At 48.6% G+C, this 22,515-nt stretch overlaps 1 long non-coding RNA gene across 1 annotated transcript in view; it reads right to left on the reverse strand.

Moving 5' to 3' along the window:
• LOC142295123 (uncharacterized) overlaps positions 1-22,515 on the reverse strand; it is a 317,897-nt gene that overhangs the window by 170,597 nt on the left and 124,785 nt on the right. Inside the window, exon 2 of the long non-coding RNA XR_012751371.1 lies at positions 17,320-17,436. This is a non-coding gene — a long non-coding RNA (uncharacterized LOC142295123). The remainder of the gene's footprint in view (positions 1-17,319; positions 17,437-22,515) is intronic.

The raw sequence follows: 22,515 nt of genomic DNA on the forward strand, positions 1-22,515 counted from the left end.
GCCTGGGCCACAAACCCAGACACCTAACAGCAAGGTTGGCAGATGGTGGTGGCCGTCTGCAGGAGTGGTGGAGCAACGTGGAACCGTAGGACCGGGGACGGGCGACGGCCCGCCAGTACCGACCGGGGAGCGAAGTGAAGCCAGCACACACAGGCAGGGCCATCGGACCCCGACCAGGCTTGGAGCTGCCGACAATAGTCAGATCCGAATGTGACTGGAACCCCAGGGGTTTCACAACAGCAAAAGTCCCGATTGAAGGCAACAGCCCACACCGTGAAGGTATAGAGCTACCGCCTAAGGCTAGAGACCGAAGGGCCAGCGTCTGCGGGCAAACGGGCTCCCCCGGTACCCATACACTGGGGAGCGGGCTACCGTTGGGAATCCATAGTAGTCAGAAAGAGAACATTAAGGTGCAGGGAAAGACAGCCGCCATCACCTGTCCGGGGAGAAACAGTGCAGCCGGCTACGGGACCCGTCCATCCAACCGTTTGGTTTACCAAGGACTTTGTACCTTTCTTGCTGAGTGAGTACACCCGTGCCATCCGGCACCGCGCCGCGCTGTCCCTGCAACCCTGCACCTCACCGACCCTGCTTCCCCGTCACTTCATCGGGCCCCGGGACCACCAACCCCTACCCATGGAGGGGGAAAACAATATCCCAGCTGCTCCTTACCATCGCTCCCGGGATCCCGTCACCAGCAGCGGTGGTGCCCATCTTCACCACGACCTGTGGGTGGCGTCACGGACTAAATCCCCCAAACCAACCACCTCTTTCACTCACGGGCGAGGAGCGCCGCTCGAGTCCCAGGATCCGGCCCACCGCTCGAGCCACCGAGCCGCCATCGCAGCAGCGCCGGACCCGAGTGTTAGCGAGCGCAGCGCAGTGGCGTCCTCCCCGCCCGCGACACCACACTATTAGATCCCCGGTACAAGTCCAAATTTGGCGAAATAATTCCTACCATAGAAAGGGACGCACGTATGCAGGAGTATCAGCAGAAGCTGTTACTCAATCTTAGCTCGGCTTTTCCACCAAACACCAGTGGTGCGCGGAGTGAATCTCCCAGTTGTAACTTGCCAAGCATGGGACTGTCTCATCATTATCAGTCAAACCGTACCAGCAACACCGTATCTGGTGCTGGTAACAGCAATTTTATGGAATCATTTCATAATTTTTTTTTAGACCATCCAATGCAAGGCCACAAGAGACAACAAGTCTGACACATAGTCAACGGCTGGAGAGGATGATACAGGAGTATCTCCAAATGAACATCGATGCCATGACTTTCCAACCGGAGCCTTGCTCATTTTGGGCTTCCAATCTTGAAAAATGGCCTGAGCTCGCCACTTACGCCTTGGAGATCTTGTCATGTCCCGCAGCCAGCGTTGTCTCTGAATGTGTCTTCAGTGCTGCTGGGTGTGTGCTGACAGATAAGCGCACGCGTGACAATGTGGACAGACTAACGTTCATCAAGATGAACAAGTCATGGATCCGCAAGGACTTTACTACTCCGGTGTCATCCTGGGGACAGTTAAGGCTGGCGTATTTTGGAATGTGCTTCATGCAAATGTACCTGTGAAGTTTACAACTGGGGCACAAGTGATGCCACTTGTGAGGGCCAGGAGGACTGGTAGGCCCAGGAGGTGGATCCACTGGACCGAGCACCCTACCGGAGGGCAGAGTACACGGTAAATGGAGCACTAGCGTGACAGGGACGGGTAGAATCAGGTCACCAGGATCTCGGGGTTCCTTCGACAGTACAGGATACAGGCACAGGTACCAGGAAGCAAGGACAAGCAGGAAAACAGGACAGGGTACAAGGGGGCCTGAGCACCTAGCTCAAAAGACAAGGCTTTAGGAAACGTCCTTCCAAGACACTACTTTACAAGACACGTTGATCAGGCCCCGCCCAGATGGAAAGGCCAGTCTTATATACCCAGCACAGCTCCATGCAATATCCTGCTTCAGGTGTGCTGGGCCTATAGGACCAGGAAAGTGCGCACGGCCCGGTCCTATACAGAGACATGTGTCTAAGGCTGCTTTCACACTACGTCTTTTTAACATGCGTCCTGAACGTTTTTTTAACGCAAAAACGGATCCAGTGCAAATGCGTTTTCATTTCAATGCATTTGCAATGGACTCGCGTTAACATGCGTTCACCTGCGTTTGCGTGCGTTATAGTGAGGATCCAGCGACTTGCAGTTTTTTAACATCTTTCAAAAACGCTACATGTAGCGTTTTTGAGCTGCGTCCAAATACTGCAAATTGCTGGATCCTGACTAAACAGCATGCAAACGCATGTGAACGCTGGCATGCTGATAGACAGGATCCTGCTTGCTCTACTGAGCATGCCCAGAAACCAGCCCCGTGATCAGTCTCTTTCCTCCCTCTCTCTCTGTCTCTCTCCCCCACCCTCTCCTCCCTCTCTCTCTGTCTCTCCCCCACCTGAGAGCTGAGGACACTCGTAACCAAGGTAAATATCGGGTAACCACTTATCTTAGTTACCCGATGTTTACGTTGGTTACGTGTGCAGGGAGCCTGGCTCCTAGCAGCTGCAGACGCTCGTAACCAAAGTAAATATCGGGTCTCCAAGCAAGTATACCCGATGTTTACCTTGGTTACGAACCTCCGCAGTTGTAAGAAGCCGGCTCCCAGTCTGGCACGTTTAGTTCCTATCACTCCCGATCACATGACTCCAATGCCCGCCCCTAAATATCCAGTGACAGGATCCTGCAAAGTAACACATGCGTTTGCATGCGTTTTTTGCTGTAAAAGCAGGATCCGCTTTTGCAGCAAAAAAACGTTCAGGACGCATGTTAAAAAGACGTAGTGTGAAAGCAGCCTAAGACTCAGAGTCAGACTCCTGAGACCAGGACGCAGGGGAGCATGAGCGGGAGCGGCAGCCATGACCGGCGGACACGTGGACTGGATCAGTGAGCAAGGAGCAGTGGTACGATGGCGAGACTGGATCAATGGGTAAGGAACGGTGCCTGGATGGTGAGACCGGCCCAGTGGGTAAGGAGCGGTGCCTGGATGGTGAAACCGGCTCAGTGGGTAAGGAGCGGTGCCTGGATGGTGAGACCGGCTCAGTGGGTAAGGAGCGGTGCTGAGGCATCTGGAGCGTGACAGTACCCCCCCCTTTATGCCCCCCTCCCCGCGTCCGGGACATGAAGTCGCGCAGGAGGGGAGCAGCAATGTACTTCCGGGACAGCCAGGACCGGGCCTCAGGACCGCTACTCACCCAATCGAAAAGGAAGGACTGCCTTCCCTGTACCATTTTCATGGCCACAATTTCCCGTACCGGAGAACCCTGGTCAGCAGCAACGGGGAGAGTACTGGCAGCAGGAGAGGGGGAATCGTGGATGACCGGCTCGGCAGTACAGGCGGTAGAAGAGAGGGTATCGAGAACGACCGGCTCGGGTGTCTCGGACTGGGCATCGGACATTGTCTCATCTTCAGAAGTCGGTGGTATCAAAGTCTCAATTGCCAGGGACGATGGAACGATGCTGGACTGCGTTGTCTCTTCTTCTGGTTCCGGTGGCACCACAGGCACAAGTGACAAGAGTTGTGGCACGGCGCTAGACTGCGTCGTCACTGCTTCTTCTGCTTGCGGCATGATAGGTCCAGGTGACAGGGGCCAAGGAACAGGCTGCAGGCAGCCATCACGACACAAGGGCCCCCAGGGAGTAATAGTGCCAGAGCGCCAACTAATGTCAGGGTTATGGAGCTGAAGCCAGGGCAGACCCAGCAGGAGCTCAGGAACCATTCTAGGGATAACATAGAAGGCAATGATCTCAGTATGCTGAGTGCCAACCTGGAGTCTCACGGGTTCGGTGATATACCGGACGGGTTCATATAGCGGTTTACTGTCCACGGAGGCGAACCGGAAGGGCTTGGCAAGCGGGATCACAGGTACCTGGTATCGGTTCACTGTAGACTGGTTTATGAAATTACCCACTGCGCTAGAATCGATGTGGGCCTCTGCCATGAACCTGGTCTTCTTCGTCGTTACCTGGACAGTCTGTGTAACTGGAATGGAGAGGATTCCGGTGCCAAGAGTGGCGGTTCCCACCATCCCTTGGACCTGGGGTCTACCTGGTTTCTCCGGGCAAGAACGGAGCAAATGCGAACCGTCTCCGCAATAAAAACACAAGTGCCGGGTGAGCCATTCTGCACGGCGTTGCTTGGCTTGGTTCAGTTGATCTATGGGCTCTGGAGACACATCACAGGAAGGCAGGGGCGAAGGAGCGGTAGGCCTCTGTGGGAACAAGGCGTGACGGGGTGGTCGCTTCTCCTGGTTTACCTCTTTGGTTCGCTCCTGGAAACGAAGGTCAATCTGGGTGGCTAATGATATCAAAGCATCCAAAGTTCGTGGAACGTCACGGCCGGCCAGTTCGTCTTTGATGCGGCCAGAGAGACCCTCCCAAAAGGCCGCCGTCAATGCCTCATTGTTCCAGCCCAGCTCAGAGGCGAGCGTGCGGAACTGGATGGCGTATTGGCCAACGGTCAGGGTCCCTTGGTGTAGCCGGAGGAGCAAAGAGGTCACTGCGGTAGTACGTCCGGGTTCATTGAAGGTGCTTTGGAAGGCTTGCAGGAATTCCCAGATGTCGGTGGTCATCGGATCCTCATTCTCTCACAGGGGGTTAATCCAGGCTAGAGCTTCGCCTTCTAGATGTGACATCAGGAACGCCACTTTAGCCTGGTCTGAGACGAACAAATGCGGGAGCAACTGGAAGTGCAGGGAACACTGGTTCAGGAAGCCTCGGCAAGTCTTGGGATCTCCCGCATAGCAAGGCGGTGCAGCGAGGCGAAGTTGCGAGGCCGTGGAGGAAACTGGTTCGGACGTGGAGACTGGTTGCTGCGTGGACTCAGACGAGGCGGCGGTCTGCAGTGTATATAACCGGTGGTCCACGGACGCCAGGAACTTCAGCATCCGGTTCAGGGTTTTGCGCTGTTGCGGCAGCTCCTGGCGCAGCTCAGCCAGCTCTGATGTTTGTGCTCCAGCGGGATGGCCTGATCAAACTGTGAGGGCCAGAAGGACTGGTAGGCCCAGGAGGTGGATCCACTGGATCGAGCACCCTACCGGAGGGCAGGTAGCCGGAGCACTAGCGTGGCAGGGATGGGTAGAACCAGGTCACCAGGATCTCGGGGTTGCTTAGACAGTACAGGATACAGGCACAGGTACCAGGAAGCAAGGACAAGAAGGAAAACAGGACAGGGCACAAGGGGGCCTGAGCACCTAGCTCAAAAGACAAGGCTTTAGGAAACTATGGGGAGATAAGGTATGCACACCAGTGACTATGGAAGGGGAATACATGGAATAGCAGAAACTGCTGTGTGAATACTGACATGAAAAATTCAATAGCTATGTGTAAGAATGAAATGTGAAAAATGGAACCTGCATTACTGCCATGAATATATGAATAAAGAGAAATTTAGCTACTGAATTGATCAATGCAGAAGAGCCCCAACACTACGCCAAAGTATTTCTCTACGTTGGGGTCCCTAGCTTGTGTGTGTCCTCTCATGCAGTTAAAAAACTTACCGTGTATGGGAAGCTGAGACCCAGGCTATATATGCGTATAATGTGGATTGGCAATAGGTGTGTATGGGGAGGGTTCACAAACGAAAAACTACTAACATTAAGGAATAACGTTTGGAACTCCATTCTATGTCTGAACTGGGTGCAAAAAACCTAAAAAACATCACTATGGGGAGATAAGGTATGCACACCAGTGACTATGGAAGGGGAATACATGGAATAGCAGAAACTGCTGTGTGAATACTGACATGAAAAATTCAATAGCTATGTGTAAGAATGAAATGTGAAAAATGGAACCTGCATTACTGCCATGAATATATGAATAAAGAGAAATTTAGCTACTGAATTGATCAATGCAGAAGAGCCCCAACACTACGCCAAAGTATTTCTCTACGTTGGGGTCCCTAGCTTGTGTGTGTCCTCTCATGCAGTTAAAAAACTTACCGTGTATGGGAAGCTGAGACCCAGGCTATATATGCGTATAATGTGGATTGGCAATAGGTGTGTATGGGGAGGGTTCACAAACGAAAAACTACTAACATTAAGGAATAACGTTTGGAACTCCATTCTATGTCTGAACTGGGTGCAAAAAACCTAAAAAACATCACTATGGGGAGATAAGGTATGCACACCAGTGACTATGGAAGGGGAATACATGGAATAGCAGAAACTGCTGTGTGAATACTGACATGAAAAATTCAATAGCTATGTGTAAGAATGAAATGTGAAAAATGGAACCTGCATTACTGCCATGAATATATGAATAAAGAGAAATTTAGCTACTGAATTGATCAATGCAGAAGAGCCCCAACACTACGCCAAAGTATTTCTCTACGTTGGGGTCCCTAGCTTGTGTGTGTCCTCTCATGCAGTTAAAAAACTTACCGTGTATGGGAAGCTGAGACCCAGGCTATATATGCGTATAATGTGGATTGGCAATAGGTGTGTATGGGGAGGGTTCACAAACGAAAAACTACTAACATTAAGGAATAACGTTTGGAACTCCATTCTATGTCTGAACTGGGTGCAAAAAACCTAAAAAACATCACTATGGGGAGATAAGGTATGCACACCAGTGACTATGGAAGGGGAATACATGGAATAGCAGAAACTGCTGTGTGAATACTGACATGAAAAATTCAATAGCTATGTGTAAGAATGAAATGTGAAAAATGGAACCTGCATTACTGCCATGAATATATGAATAAAGAGAAATTTAGCTACTGAATTGATCAATGCAGAAGAGCCCCAACACTACGCCAAAGTATTTCTCTACGTTGGGGTCCCTAGCTTGTGTGTGTCCTCTCATGCAGTTAAAAAACTTACCGTGTATGGGAAGCTGAGACCCAGGCTATATATGCGTATAATGTGGATTGGCAATAGGTGTGTATGGGGAGGGTTCACAAACGAAAAACTACTAACATTAAGGAATAACGTTTGGAACTCCATTCTATGTCTGAACTGGGTGCAAAAAACCTAAAAAACATCACTATGGGGATGCACCCAGTTCAGACATAGAATGGAGTTCCAAACGTTATTCCTTAAGGCTTTAGGAAACGTCCTTCCAAGACACTACTTTACAAGACACGTTGATCAGGCCCCGCCCACATGGAAAGGCCAGTCTTATATACCCAGCACAGCCCATGCAATATTCTGCTTCAGGTGTGCTGGGCCTATAGGACCAGGAAAGTGGGCTCGGCCCGGTCCTATACAGAGACATGTGTCTAAAGCCTGCTTTACATGTTGCAATTTCACATACGATATCGTATGCGATTTGCAACGCCCCCATCGTATGTGTGGCACGTTCAATTTGTTGAACATGCCGCACAAACGATTAACCCCCATCACACGTACTTACCCGTCCATACGACCTCGATATGGGCGGCGACTGTCCACTTCCTGGAGTGGGAGGGATGTTCGGCGTCACATCGACGTCACGCGGCAGCCGGCCAATAGAAGCAGAGGGACGGAGCTGAGCGGGACGTAAACATCCCGCCCACCTCCTTCCTTCTGCATTGTGGGCCGGGAGCCGCAGGACGCAGATAAGATCTGTTCATCGTTCCCGGGGTGTCACACACTGCAATGTGTGCTACCCTGGGTACGATGAACAATCTGACGTTCAATTCTAGAGAAAGGTACGATGTGTATGTGATGAACGTTTTAACGTTCAATCGCAATCGCACGTACCTGTCACACACTGCAATGTACCTTACGATACTGGTTGTGCGTCACTTACGACGTGACCCCGCCGACACATTGTAAGATACATTGCAGCGTGTAAAGCAAGCTTTAGACTCTGAGTCAGACTCCTGAGACCAGGAACAGGATGCAGGGGAGTATGAGCGGGAGCGGCAGCCATGACCGACGGACACGTGGACTGGATCAGTGAGCAAGGAGCGGTGGTACAATGGATCAATGGGTAAGGAGCGGTGTCTGGATGGTGAGACCGACCCAGTGGGTAAGGAGCGGTGCCTGGATGGTGAGACCGGCTCAGTGGGTAAGGAGCGGTGCTGAGGCATCGGGAGCATGACACCACTGAAGGAGTGTCTGTGGGGCCCAATTTTTGGAAAAAAGGGAGACTCTGCTTCGAGTCCCCTTGCTGTGTTTTACATGATTTTTAGATTTTAGATGGGCATGACATGGCTATATGAGTGTCTCCTCCTCTTTTTCTTCATCCAGCTGTTTTGTTTTCGCAGTATATGTCCTTGTCACTTTCCCATGTGTTTGTGTTGTCATCTTTTAGACACCTTTGAAGGTGTTTTCTATGTGTTTTTATGTGTTTGTGATTGCCTCCTATTGTTTTCAATGGGGTTCGAGAGTTTCGTCGAACGGCTCGCCGAACTGAACTCGAACGCGGCCTCCGTTCGACGAACCGAACCGAACTCGAGCCTCTAGAGGCTCGCTCATCTCTAATCTGGAGCCACACCCTCGGCGCTAACTACATGCCCCAGGTACTGGACCTTAGGTTTCAGTAGGTGACACTTAGATGGTTTAAGCTTCATCCCATACTTGGATAGGGCTTCGAACACTTCCGCCAGATGTTCTAGATGCTCTGCGTATGTTTTGGAATATGTGATTACATTATCCAGGTAAAGCAGGACAGTTTTGAAGTTGCAGTGGCCCAAGCAACATTCCATGGGTCTCTGAAACGTTCCCGGTGCATTGCACAGCCCAAATGGCATGCTGTTGAACTCGCATAATCCCATCAGGGTGGCAAAGGCAGTTTTCTCACGGTCTTCTTCAGCAACAGACACTTGCCAATAGCCACTGGTAAGATCAAGGGTAGAGAAGTAATTTGCAGATTTCAATGCAGCCAATGACTTTTCAATACGGGGTAGTGGATAGGCACCCTTGTGGGTGATTTTATTGATTTGCCTGTAGTCCACGCGCATCCTCATAGTGCCGTCTTTCTTCTTAACCAGAACCAGTGGAGCTGCCCAGGGGCTGCAACTATCCCTGATAACCCCTGCCTCCTTCATGTTCCTCAACATCTCCTTGGCACATTGATAGTAAGCGGGTGGTATAGGCCTGTATCTTTCTTTAATGGGTGGATGAGCACCTGTGGGTATGTGGTGTTGTACCCCTTTCACCCTCCCAAAGTCCAATGGAGGCTTACTAAAAACTTGTTCGTATTCCTGTACTACTCTGTAGACTCCTTGTTTCTGGTATAAAGGAGTAGAATCAGTACCCACATGCAATTCCTGACACTATTTTTCTAGCTGATTCGGGGAACTGTCACTGACTATCTGGTGTGGTTGAGGGCTCTACTGCCTGGATGGATGCTTCGGTTACAGTGTATAACTTGGCAATAGTGGCATACCTGGGCAATTTAACTAACCTCCTCCTCCCTGCAATTCAACACTCGCATGGGCACTTTGTCCCTTACGGACATCAACCACTCCTCTGGCTGTCCAGACTGTGGGCCAGTGTTCTGAGGGGCTCCAGCACTGCCTGGTAATCCTGTCCACGTGAACCTACAGCTGAGTGCCGCTGCCGCTGCGGGAGCCCATCCAAGTGCCCGGTCCCACCGGTGTCCCTTAATGATCTGGAGCCTGCCTCCATGCACAGTTTTGAAGCTGTGAGGTCCCGTTCTTCAGTTTTTAAGTGAAGTCTTGCTCCTAAGGGCTGGCACTGGGGACTTCAGTGGGTTGTTTTGTTTGGAAAACCCTGTCCCCCATGTTGTGCTGATGCCCTCAGTCTCTGAGCTCTGGGAAGGTCCCTGAAGGTCCCCTTCTTCTGCAGGTTAATTGCCAGGACGTTGAATCGGCTCCTGACCTAGGGTCGTGTACACCATCGTGCTTGTTACCGATCAGCTCTGTGGGTCCCTTTATGGTGCCTGCAGTCGCTCCTTGACAGCGTCTGTCGCACCCCTGACTGACGTCCCTGAACCTGGTCACCGACTCCTTTGGTCCCGGACCACCGTCTGCGACCCAACCTCGGTCCTTCTAGCTTCCTGGGAGCTAACACACCCTAGCTCCTCTCACTTTGAGGGCTCCCACTGAACTAACTTCGTCCCTCCCACCAGTCTGCCTGACCCCTAGGTGGGTGGCCCTGTTCCAGCTAGACCAACCCACTGGTGTGTCTGACAGGTCATGATGTAAGGTGTTGGTTGGGATTTGTGGTGCTGATGGAGGTGACACCGGTTTCTCAGATACTTGAAACCATGGGGGGTAGACCCTGCACCCTGGGTAAAGGATACAGTTCCCTGTGGCACCCTGATGTACTCAGGGGCGCCACATATGTCTGACAGTGGCCACAATAAGAGCGCACTCAGGTGATATATGTCTGACAGTGGCCACAATCTGGATGGATAACTAGGTGTTTGTTTACCATATACAACCATTACAAATTCAAACCTCTCAACTTTTCAAGGACAGGAAGAGGGAAAAAGTATATGACGTGTGTAGCACACTGTGGCAAATGTTACCACACCCCTAGTAACACACTGCAAGCCACACCTATTTACCATTTCTTTCTACCCTGGCAATAGGAGATGTCAGAAGGGCGTTGCCAGTGCAGGACATTCAGCAGTGTGTATGGGACAGCAGAACATACACCCAAATTATCCAGACTGTTCCGCTGTGTCCAGAACAGCTGGGACCAGAGATGAGTGGATCGATTCATGGGATTCTGGTCCTACATCCATCTTCTGATATTCCTGAGCAGCTTTCACTCACCAGGACTGTTGCAAAGTTATCTGTGTGTCATACTCATCTCTAGATGAGAACTATGGATTTATATTTTGTTCATTCATAAATATTCGTAGCAACCAGAACTTTCTCATTTTTTTGGAAGCATCGCTATGCGGTATCTGATTTTTTTGTGTCTTGTAAGGCCTCATTCACATATTGCATAAATCCTGTGTTTTTTTTTCTGCAGGTGTCCACACCAAACTATGCAATAACAATCTTCTCTGATTATTGCATTTTTTTCTGAGGTTTTTTATGCCTTTTCCCCATTATTTCATGTATTTTTTTTTGTGCAGATGTAAATTTGTGGTTTTGAGTGTCTTTATAGCACATAAAAGCTTTGATTCTGGTTTTAAAAAAGTAACTGTAGTTTTTTCCATGCGTTTTTTTAAGCCTCCACATAGTAGCCTCTAGAGAAAAAAAAACAAACACCAAATCCGCAGAGTTCAACAGCACCTTCAGATGCACAGTGGGTGAAATTTTCATGAAATGACATCCAGTTTGATTGGACAGTTAAATGCAGAAGAATGCACCAGAAAAAAACAGCATTTACACTACATGTGAACATGGCCTAAATGTCCAAGCAAAGTGGATGTGATTTCATGAAATCTTCATTCTGCAGTTTTGGTTATTTTTTTCTCTCTAGGCTTTTATGTGGAGCCTGAAAAACAAAACAACTAAAAATCACATTGTTACATTTTTAAGCGCAGTCAAAGCTCAAAAGTAGAAAAAAAAAAAAGAAAATGGCAAATTCACATCTGCCCCCCAAACACATCAAATAATGGGGAAAACACATAAAAGAAAAGTAGCAAACATGCAATAATCAGTGAAGATTGTTATTGCCCCTTGTGGTACTGACATCTGTAAAAAAATGTAAAGAAAAAAACCCTCAGCATTATATTTTTATTACATTTTTTTAATCGATATCAGAGAAAAATAATTACCGTATTTTTCATTTTATAAGATGCACCGAATTATAAGGCGCACCCCAAATTTAGAGATAAAAAAAGGTAAAAGAAAAATGGGGTCTGTCTTATACTTCGATGTTGTCTTACCGGAGGGGGCTGCAGTGGTGGTGGAACAGGCTTACAGGAGGCAGAAGCTGTGCTGGCAGCGGCGTCTGGTCAGTGGTGGCAGCGGCGGGTCATTGGTGGCAGCTGTGGGTCTGTGGTGGCAGCGACGGGTCAGTGGTGGCAACAGTGGTGGCGTGTCAGTGGTGGCAGCAGAAGATGTGGTGGTTGTGTGGTGAAGCAGGCCAGTGCGGCAAGTGTCCCAGACTGTCTGCGTTACTGGCTTCAAAGAACTGGTGCCCGGAGCGGTGCATGCACAGATGGAGCTCTTATCCAAGAGCTCCATCTGCGCACACGCTGACTCCTGACATCATTTGAAGCCGGGACCGCGGACAGACTGGGACATCCACCGCACAGGAACCGCAGTCCGCACGGCCGCCCGGTCGACCGCACAGAGTGGCAGCCAGCAAGTCACCCGCACAGAGAGGCTGCCGGCCACCTACACGCACCCGGCTGCCTGCACACAGACTCGCACAGACAGCCCCCCGCCAATTCTCTACCTCCTGGTAAGCTATATCCGGATTTTAAGACGCATCCCTCATTTTCCTCCCAAGTTTTTGGGAGGAAACGTGCGTCTTATAATCGGAAAATATGGTAATGACGCCATGTTTTTATGCCATTTAGCAGTGACAGTAAATAATCTGATCGCTGTGTTGTTCGGTCCTTACAATTACAGGGACACCCAATATGTTTATTTGCTGATATGTCATGTTTATTAATTTTTTAGAAAGCTCGTTAAAATGTCATTATTGTAGTTATTTTTTTAAATTATTTTTAGTAATTTTATAGGAAGAAAAAAACAAAAAAGCCAGCACTAAATGTGCACTACAGCACTACAAATTCCAACTGTACATATTATAAATTTGAGATTTTTGGCAAAAAATTGCAATTACTTGAGCTACCCCGCCACGTCACAGCAAATCTCTTTGGGGCAGTCCTACGCTAAAATATTTTTATAAAATGTGCCAGACGGCCTCACATATGAAATAATAGAAATGCTCTTAGCAGCACTCACTTGGTCTTTTTCAATCCCGTACCCATGAGTCATGGCTGTGGGTTGGACAGGTCCAAGCAAATGCTGCATGAGGCCAAAAACGCAATTCCGCATAAAAAACGTACGTGTGACACGGTCCGTTTTTCGGGTCCGTGTTCCGTTTTTTTTGGGGCGTTTCTCCAGTACGTACGACATCCGTGTGATGGCGTATGATATCCGTGTGTGCGAGTGAAATGTCCGTGTGTGCGTGTGGAATATCGGTGTATGTGTACGTGAAATGTCCTTGTGTAATGTCCGTGTGTGTGGTAAAATGTCGTTGATACATGTCGGCAGACAGCAGACAGAGTTGCATGATCAGCAATGAAGTCGGATAAACTTCACCCGACTTCATTGTCATCCTGCAGCTCTGTCTGGGTGTCGCGTACTGATTAGCGGTCACCCATGAAGGACTCACTGGTGGCCACTAATCCCCTGAGTGACTGAAGTGAGCAGCGCGACCCAAGACCGCAACTCACCTGTGACTTAATTGCTGTCACTCGGGCGACTTGCTGTCACAGCTGGAGGATCCAGCGGTGGCCGCGAGTAACCTGAGTGACAGCACAGCTGATCGCGCTACTCACCTCAGTTGCTGCGTGGAGCTGTCAGGACCGGCGGGGTTCTTCTGCAGCTCCTGTCACCTTCATGTAGCAGAGCTGGAAGCGACACTGGACCTCCGTGGATTACGCCGGACATGGCTGGGTATTTGGGGCATAATAAATTGGTGAACGAGGGTATTTGTTATTGTTTTTTTATTTCAAATAAAGGATTTTTTCCACTGTGTGTGTTTATTAACTTTAACTTGCAGGTTAATCATTGGGGGTGTCTCATAGACGCCTGCAATGATTAATCTAGGACTTATTGGCAGCTATGGGCTGCCAATAAGTCCTTATTAGCCAAATTGCCAACGCACCAGGGCAAATCAGGAAGAGCTGGGTAGAGTCCCAGAACTGTCGCATCTATTCTATGTGGCAATTCCGGGCGGCTGCTGGCTGACATTTTTAGGCTGGGCAGCTCCCCATAATGTGGGGCTCCTCATCCTGAGAATACCAGCCTTCAGCCATATGGCTTTATCTTGGCTGGTATCAAAATTGCTGGTGACCGCATGCCATTTTTTAAAAATTATTTATTTATTTCACTGCACAGTATAGACCCGCCCATCGGCGGCTGTGATTGGGTGCAGTGAGACAGCTGACACTCAACGTGGGGGCGTGTCTCACTGCAACCAATCATAGGCGCCGGTGGGTGGGGGAAGCAGGGAATAATTAATGAGCGGTCGGCATTTTCAAATGAATTGAAGCCACGTATTTTTGGCACAACTGTTCCTCGCCGCGCTGGTGATCGGGGATTAAGTATGAGCCAGGGGAAGAAAAAGACTGAGCGCCAATGTAAGTATGACTGAGAACAGCAGAAAAAAAGGTAAGTAGTAGAGATGAGCGAACCGGTTGAGGTTCGGCTCGAGCTCGGTTCGCCGAACCGAGGTCTGGTTCGAGTTTGGTTCTGCGAACCGGTTCGGCGAACCACTCGAACCCATAGGAAATAATGGGAGGCAATCACAAACACATAAAAACGCATTATAAATGTACACATACAGTTAGTAAACATTGCCATAACACTTACCTGTCCCCGGGATGCGTCCTGCACTCTGTCTCCTGCCGCTATTCCTCCCGATAATCGCTGCGTCCTCCCGGTAACCAGCAGTGATGCAGGACCTACATGACGTCATCAAAATAGCATGTGACCAGTCACGTGTCTGTTATCTCATTGGCTACAGACTGGTCACATGACTATGACGCCTCATGCTAGGACCTGTCATTGCATCTCTCTGTTACACGGTGCACGTTTGTGTATCGCCGTGTACCGGCGACATGCTCTAGCACACAGTCGACTCCCCACTCTGCTTCTCCGTTCCCTTAAGGTACCATCACACTAAGCGATGCTCCAGCGATCCCACCAGCAACCTGACCTGGCAGGGATCGCTGGAGTGTCGCTACACAGGTTGCTGGTGAGGTGTCACACAGGCAGATCTCACCAGCAACCAGTGACCAGCCCCCAGCCAGCAGCGCTGTGTGGAAGCGATGCTGCGCTTGGTAACTAAGGTAAATATCGGGTAACCAACCCGATATTTACCTTGGTTACCAGCGCACACTGCTTAGCCCTAGCTCCCTGCACTCCTAGCCACAGTACACATCGGGTTAATTACCTGATGTGTAGTCTGGCTATGTGTGCAGGGAGCAGGGAGCTGGCACTGGCAGCGGGAGAGCGGCGAACGCTGGTAACTACGGTAAACATCGGGTAACCAAGGAAAGGGCTTCTTGGTTACCCGATGTTTACCGTAGTTACCAGCGTCCGCAGAAGCCAGCTCCTGACCGGCTGACACAGCCGGTCAATAACGGAGATCACCGTTGCCATAGCAACCTGCTTGGTAGTGGTGACGGGGACATCCCGCTACCAGCACACAGCGGCACCGGAATAGCGTAATCAGAGCAGCATTGCTATGGCAACCCGTGCCACCGCTTACAGCCGGGAGCCTGTGGTCACTCTCACAGAGTGATTTGTTCACGGAGCACAGCGTCTTTCCCTATGCAGCTGTGCTGTCTGATGGAGCAGAGAGAGCTGCATGTGTTGAAGGGGAAAGAAGACAGAAGAGCAGGATCGTGGAGGGCTGAGAGGGGGTAATAAAGATGGAGTCTCTAATGTGTCTGTGTATTTATTTCTATTAAAGTATTTTTTCTCTGTGTGGTGTCTTTTATTTAACCCTTTATTGGAGATTCTTAATGGCCAGGTCAAACGTGCCTGACATTAAGAATCTCTGACTTAATACTAGCTAGTAAAACAAAGCAAGTATTAACTCATGATTACCCAACAAGCCACCCTGCTTCAGGGCTGTTGGAAGAGTTGGATACAGCGCCAGATGATGGCGCTTCTATGAGAGCGCCATTTTCTGGGGCGGCTGCGGACTGCAATTCGCAGCAGAGGGGCCCAGAAACCTCGGGCTAACCTGTGCTGTGAATTCCAATCCCCCAGTTGCCTAGTTGTACCCGGCTGGACACAAAAATGGGACAAAAATGTTTTTTTAATTATTTCATAAAATTCATGAATTAAGTAAAAAAAGGGCTTCCCTATATTTGTAGTTCCCAGCCGGGTACAAATAGGCAGCTGGGGGTTGGGGGCAGCCGTACCTGCCTGCTGTACCTGGCTAGCATACAAAAATATGGCGAAGCGCACGTCATTTTTTTGTAGTTTTTTGGCAAAAAAAGTAAAAAATGCTTCCCTGGATTTTCCATTGCCAGTGAAGGTAACACCAAGCAGTGGGGTTTAGCAGCCAGTAGCTGCTTGGATTACCCTTAGCTAGCAATACAAAAAATGCAGCAGGAGCCCATATATGTTTTTTTTAATTATTTATTTAAATAACTAAAAACAAAAAGGGCTTCCCTGTATTTTGATTGCCTGACATGACAGTGCTGTAAAAATAAATAAAAAAATAAAAATTTTTTAGTAAGTAAATAAAAATCTTTAATTCTCCCTCTAGAATACAGGGACATAGACGTACACGGCTATGTACAGATGTATCTCTATGTATCAATATAATCTACCTGTGGAGTTAGAGTCTGATATGCAGCTTCAAGTATACAAAATTCTGCTAGTGATGTTGTAGCGCCCCTGAAGCCATCAGTGAGTTACAAGGTACTACATCCCCACCAGGATTCAGGGCCTGCCCCCAGGGACCCAGAAGAGAGGTGTCGGTAACAATAAAAACATTCCAGTTAATCCCTGTTTTTCCCCAAATTCCCCATAGACTGGTACCATGCTAGGGTTGGACCAATGGATGGCCACTAAGAGGTGGAGCTGATCCAGTCCACTAGACGACCAGGTGGGAGGGGCAGACAGTTAGTCAGTCTGCAGGAGTCGGTGACAGGAGTGTGACAGTGACTTGAGGGCCCAGGCGGTTGGTTGCCGGTGGAGTACTCCTGGAACCACAGCACCGATGGGGTACACAATCCTAGTTTGCAATTATATTTTGGTAATTTTATTGGAACTAAAAAATTTTGACTTTTTGTTCACTTGTAGAATACTGGGACATAGAGATACACTGCTATATACAGATGTATTTATATGTACCTGTATAATCTGCTTCTGGGTTCACTGCCTGCAATACAGCTCTATTATACCAAATTCTCCCTTTTTCCTCAATATGGGCTTTGGCTCACAACTAGACCTGCTGCCTGTGAGCATAGAGGTTATAAGTTTGATTCTTTGGGAGACCAAAGAAGAAGAGAGTTGTTTATTTAATTCATGCTTGTGTAGAGAGATGCCGGGCAACTTCTCGATGTGGAGGAGCTATTGAGTTAGTGAACAGAGTGAGCGGAAGTTGGGACAAAAGCCCTGATGTGCTGTGACAGTGGAACTTAAGCCCTCAAATCAAGACAGTCCTGCTGAATCCAGGATTGTTGGGAGTTATACAAATAATCGTATATTTCGGTTACTCACCATATAACCCAGTCTGTGATGTTTTCCTGTTCAGTTAAATTAATTATATGCAAATGTGTATCCACCAGACAGTAGCCAACAGAACACACCTTTTGCCTCCATCTGGTAAACGATGTTCTAGAAGAAAAATAAAGTATATGTCAGGAAACGCTCCAGACGTACTCTTGTGACTAATTGTAGAAAGGGTGCATTTTGCCTAAAGGGAACCCGTCAGCTCTAGAAATGCAATTTACTTGTAGTTATAGTAGTAATCTGCAGGTAAATAGCCTTTACATCAGACCTAGGGAACGTGCAGCCCACAAATATCATATGGCTTTCTGACTTTTCCTGTCCCGTCCGCAGATTGAGATAGCTGAAAGGCTAAAAACAGCATCCCACAGGTCCCCCACTCGGCGTTCTAATTTCACAACTATCAGCATCCTAAGAATGCAGATAACAGTGGACATAGTGGTGGAGATTGGGGCTCTTTCTTCCATCATTTAGTGCCTGCGACATAGACAGCGGGTGTGATGATGTCACTATATTGTGTCTGCTGTGTGAAGCCTCAGTGCACACAGCAAAGTTCAGGGCAGGGGAACGGGAGGGTGATTAAGATTTTTTGAAAATATGTGAATGATTGGGAGGATCCTACCATTTGGGGAGCTGTGTGTGGCATAATACTGTATATTAGGGATGTTATGTGTGAGAGCATACCATATATAGCGGACTCTGTGTGGACTTATACTGTATATAGGTGGACCACTGTTTTCATATTGTATATACTATAGGGAGGACTGTGATGACCATCATTCTGTGTGTAGAGCTGTGGGTGATCTTACTATTTATAGGGGGCCTGTGGGGATCATCATACCATGTGTGAGGGGCTCTGGGTGATTATAATGTGCATAGGGGACTGTGAGGACCATCATGATATGTATGAGGGGCTGTAGACAAACCTGAAAAATTGCTCACCACTCAAAAAAAGCCTATGCAATCCCCATGGAAATGTAGTTCGCAGTGAACCAAACAAAAACCTATAAAGAACTACAACATGCTATTTTGAAAAATCTTTATTAAAAAAATATAAAAAATACAAGATTAAAAAAATATGCACAGGAAGAAAATGACTTGAGGAGGAACAACTTTATGCAAGGTATAATTACAAAAAAATCTCTTAGTGGCTGACAAAAGTAAGCAAAAATTATTCTAACATAGGGCATAGCAGAAAAGAGGGTAACCAGTCCAGTTAGCCCAGGCCAACACATCTAATGCACCAACAGGATGCAGACAAACCTCTCAACAAGATGGACACTTCACAAGTGCAAGGTAAAATGCACACTAGTAGCGTGCATAGGGCACTGTTCACACTCTTATGCGCATGGTGTCTAGCCAGCAACCTACTATCACGCCCTTACTATTCGATTAGGCGGGCTACCCGGACACTACTCCCTGCAGCACACAAGGGACAGAGACTCCACTATGCACGGCCTATATTAAGAGGCCTGGCTGCACCCCGTATAAAAAAAAGTGCAAAAAATATATTAAATATATATCAGGTATTAGTTAGTAAATTGGCCAATGTACATAAGCCTGCAATCCTCATCACGGATCCTCATGCTTGCTTTGCAAAAATAGCAACAGAAAGAGGAGATAAAAACGCCTCCAAAACACATCTGTGTTGGCCTGGGCTAACTGGACTGATTGCCCTCTTTTCTTCTGTGAGTATATTTAAATTTTGGAGGAGTTTTTATCTCCTCTTTCTGTTGCTATTTTTAATATAGGGCATAGGCAGAATATATAATATCTGTCAAAAATTGACACAAATAGATCCGTAAAGTACCACCTGATCAGCCCTAATGCACAAATATTACATGCCACATATGAGTTTACAAAATATTAATAAAGTTGATCCATGTGAATGAACACTCTGCAAAGCAGGTGGATGGTAGATGGAAACAGGACAGCATGTCTATAATAATGATAACCGATGTAACACTGCATTGACTGTAAAAAAAGCATGGACATTCAATGATGTAATAGGGGGTGTCAGGAATGAAAGGATAGTACTAGTAGGTAATGCCATAACTAACATTCAAAGAAAGGTATGGACAAGAATTATTATAAATGAGAGTCTCGACTAGAGATGAGCGAACCGGTCCCGGTTCGGCTCGAGGTCGGTTCGCCGAACGGAGCTCCCGTTCGAGTTCGGCTCGTCGAACGTTCGACGAACTGAACTCGAACTGCATAGGAAACAATGGCAGGCAATCACAAACACAGAAAAACACCTAGAAAACACCCTCAAAGGTGTCCAAAAGGTGACAAACAACTCACAACACAACACAAACACATGGGAAAGTGACAAGGACATATACTCATGCGAAAACAAAACAGCTGGACAACGAAAAAGAGGAGGACACACAGATATATGAGTATATGCAAGGAAACATCGATTCCATTATTGTGCAACTTGAGCCCTGCTCATTTTAGGCTTCCAATCTTGATAAATTGCCTGAGCTCGCCACGTACGCCTTGGGGATCTTGTCGTGTCCTGCAGCCAGCGTTCTCTCGGAACCTGTCTTCAGTGCTGCTGGGGGTCTGCTGGCAGATAAGCACATGTGTCTGTCCACTGACAATGTGGACATGGCTCTCAGAGGACCTTTCTTCCCCTGGGTCAGCCAGGGGAGGCGAAATGCACGTGTATTTTTGAGAGTGCTTCATGCAAAGCATCTTTTTCATTTTGAAAAGGGGGGTCAAGTGATGTCAGTCAAGTGCGGTGTGCGTGGCCCAATTAGTGGCAACGAGGGAGACTGTGGTTGGAGTCCCCTCGCTTTTGAAAAAAGAACCAAGATGAACAAGTCATGGCTCTCAGAGGACTTTTCTTCCCCTGGGTCATCCAGGGGACAGGAAAGGCACGCGTATTTTTGAGAGTGCTTCATGCCAAGCATCTTTTTCTTTTTCAAAAGGGGGGGTCAACTGATGCCAGTCAAGTGCAGTGTGTGTGGCCCAATTAGTGGCAATGAGTGTTACGGGGGGCTGTCTGATAATAACCGAAAGGAGTATCAGACAGTCAGGGTCCACCGTGCAAAGACTTTGCTGCAGACTATGGCAGAGTGCAATACCTCTGTTAACTCACAGAAGGATATAATAAGTAAGTAAATATAATAAGTAAGTAAAGCAATTCCTCCCTTACTTGGAGGGTGTGTGGAATGATCTCTGTTAATAATCACAGAGACAAAGGCAATGTGTGCGAAATGGCACCTACCTAGGTCCGCTCTTCTAGTGGTGCAAAAGAGACGAACAGCAGCATAAGCCGCACAAAGCTCCTACCTGCGTTCGCTCCACTAGTGTGCGAGGACACGAACCACTAGATATGGCACCTGCCTAGGTCCGCTCTTCTAGTGGTGCAAAAGAGATGAACAGCAGCGTAAGCCGCACAAAGCTCCTACCTCTGTTCGCTCCCCTAGTGTGCGAGGATACGAACAACTGCCAGACGCAGTATAAGGAACGTTACCCTAGCGGCAACGTCCACCTACGAGTAGAATCACAAGGCCCAGCCAGACCATGTGCCTCAGGCACCTGCCTATGTCCGCTCCCCTAAGAGGTAAGGATACGGACAGCAGCCGAAGCTGTAAGGTATAAGAACGCTACCCTGCCGGTAGCGCTCACCTAGCATAGACAGAGGAATGCCTAGAGGAACGCGCACAGAGCGTCTACTCATATGCATGAACCAAGAGGACTGAGCACCATGCGGCGTGTGTCAGGGTCTTATATAGACTCTGTGCCTCATCCAAGATGGAGGACACCAGAGCCAATCCGCTGCCAGAACGACAGGAGTGACGTCATGCTGGCCTATCACCGAGCAAGGCGTCACAAGCACATGACCAGCGCCCAATCGGCATAGAAGGTGTCAGAGACATGTGACCTCGTGTCAGCGATGATGTCACCCGCACATGTGCAATGGCTCCAAGATAGGACTTAGTCTCCGGCGCTCGCACATGTGCAGTAGCAAGAAATCTGGACTTAGTCTCCAGCGCTCGCACATGTGCAGTAGCAAGAAATCTGGACTTAGTCTCCAGCGCTCGCACATGTGCAGTAGCAAGAAATCTGGACTTAGTCTCCAGCGCTCGCACATGTGCAGTAGCAAGAAATCTGGACATAGTCTCCAGTGCTCGCAGCAACCGTAACAGTACCTCCCCCTCAAGGGCCCCCCTCCCGGTGACGCAGGTAATCGGCAACTAAGTCGGGAGCATGGACAGCCTCCTCAGGCTCCCAAGAGCGATGTTCCGGGCCATAGCCCTCCCAATCTATCAAGAAGAACCTGCGCCCTCTAACCATCTTAGAACCAACTATGGCTCGGACCTCATAGCTAGAGCGAGAGGAATCAGAGGCAGGAGAGTGCACTTCACGAGCGTGAGGTAAAATAGCCGGCTTTAGCAGTGAGACATGGAATTTGTCATGAATCCTAAGATGGACAGGTAACTTCAATTGATAGACTACAGGATTTACCTGTCGAAGAACCTCATAAGGACCCAGGAAGCGAGGAGCAAATTTGACAGAGCTCACTCTAAGTCTCACGTGTTTTGCAGAGAGCCACACAAAGTCCCCTGGAGAAAAGACAGGAGCCGGGCGACGAAACCGATCGGACACCGTCTTCATACGGTCCTTAGCTGCTTGGATCGACTCTTGAGTCCGATCCCAAACCTCTCTGGCATTAGTTGCCCAGTCGGCCACAAGAGGAGGAGGTGCAGCAGCGGGAAACGGTACCGGTACCCTAGGGTGTTGCCCATTATTGAGTACGAACGGTGTCTGCCCAGTGGCCTCAGCCAGCGAATTGTTAAGGGCAAATTCTGCCCAGGGTAGGAGGGAGGACCAGTTATCGTGGTTCTCAGCAACAAAGTGTCGAAGGTATATAATCATAGATTGATTGGTACGTTCAACCAAACCATTAGTCTCCGGATGGTATGCCGAAGAGAGATTCAACTCAATTTGCAGAAGGCTACAAAGATCTCGCCAGAAACGGGAAGTAAATTGCGGGCCTCTATCACAAATGATACGATCTGGCATCCCGTGAAGCCTAAAGACATGCTTGAGGAATAGTTTGGCTAGTACCCTGGAAGATGGGATTCTCGATAACGGTACGAGATGAACCATCCGGGAGAAATGGTCCGTAATGACCCACACAAATCTATGTCCCTGTGAACATGGAAGATCACCCAC

The sequence above is a fragment of the Anomaloglossus baeobatrachus genome, chromosome 3 (genome assembly GCF_048569485.1).
Source record: "Anomaloglossus baeobatrachus isolate aAnoBae1 chromosome 3, aAnoBae1.hap1, whole genome shotgun sequence".
Classification (NCBI taxonomy): domain Eukaryota; kingdom Metazoa; phylum Chordata; class Amphibia; order Anura; family Aromobatidae; genus Anomaloglossus; species Anomaloglossus baeobatrachus.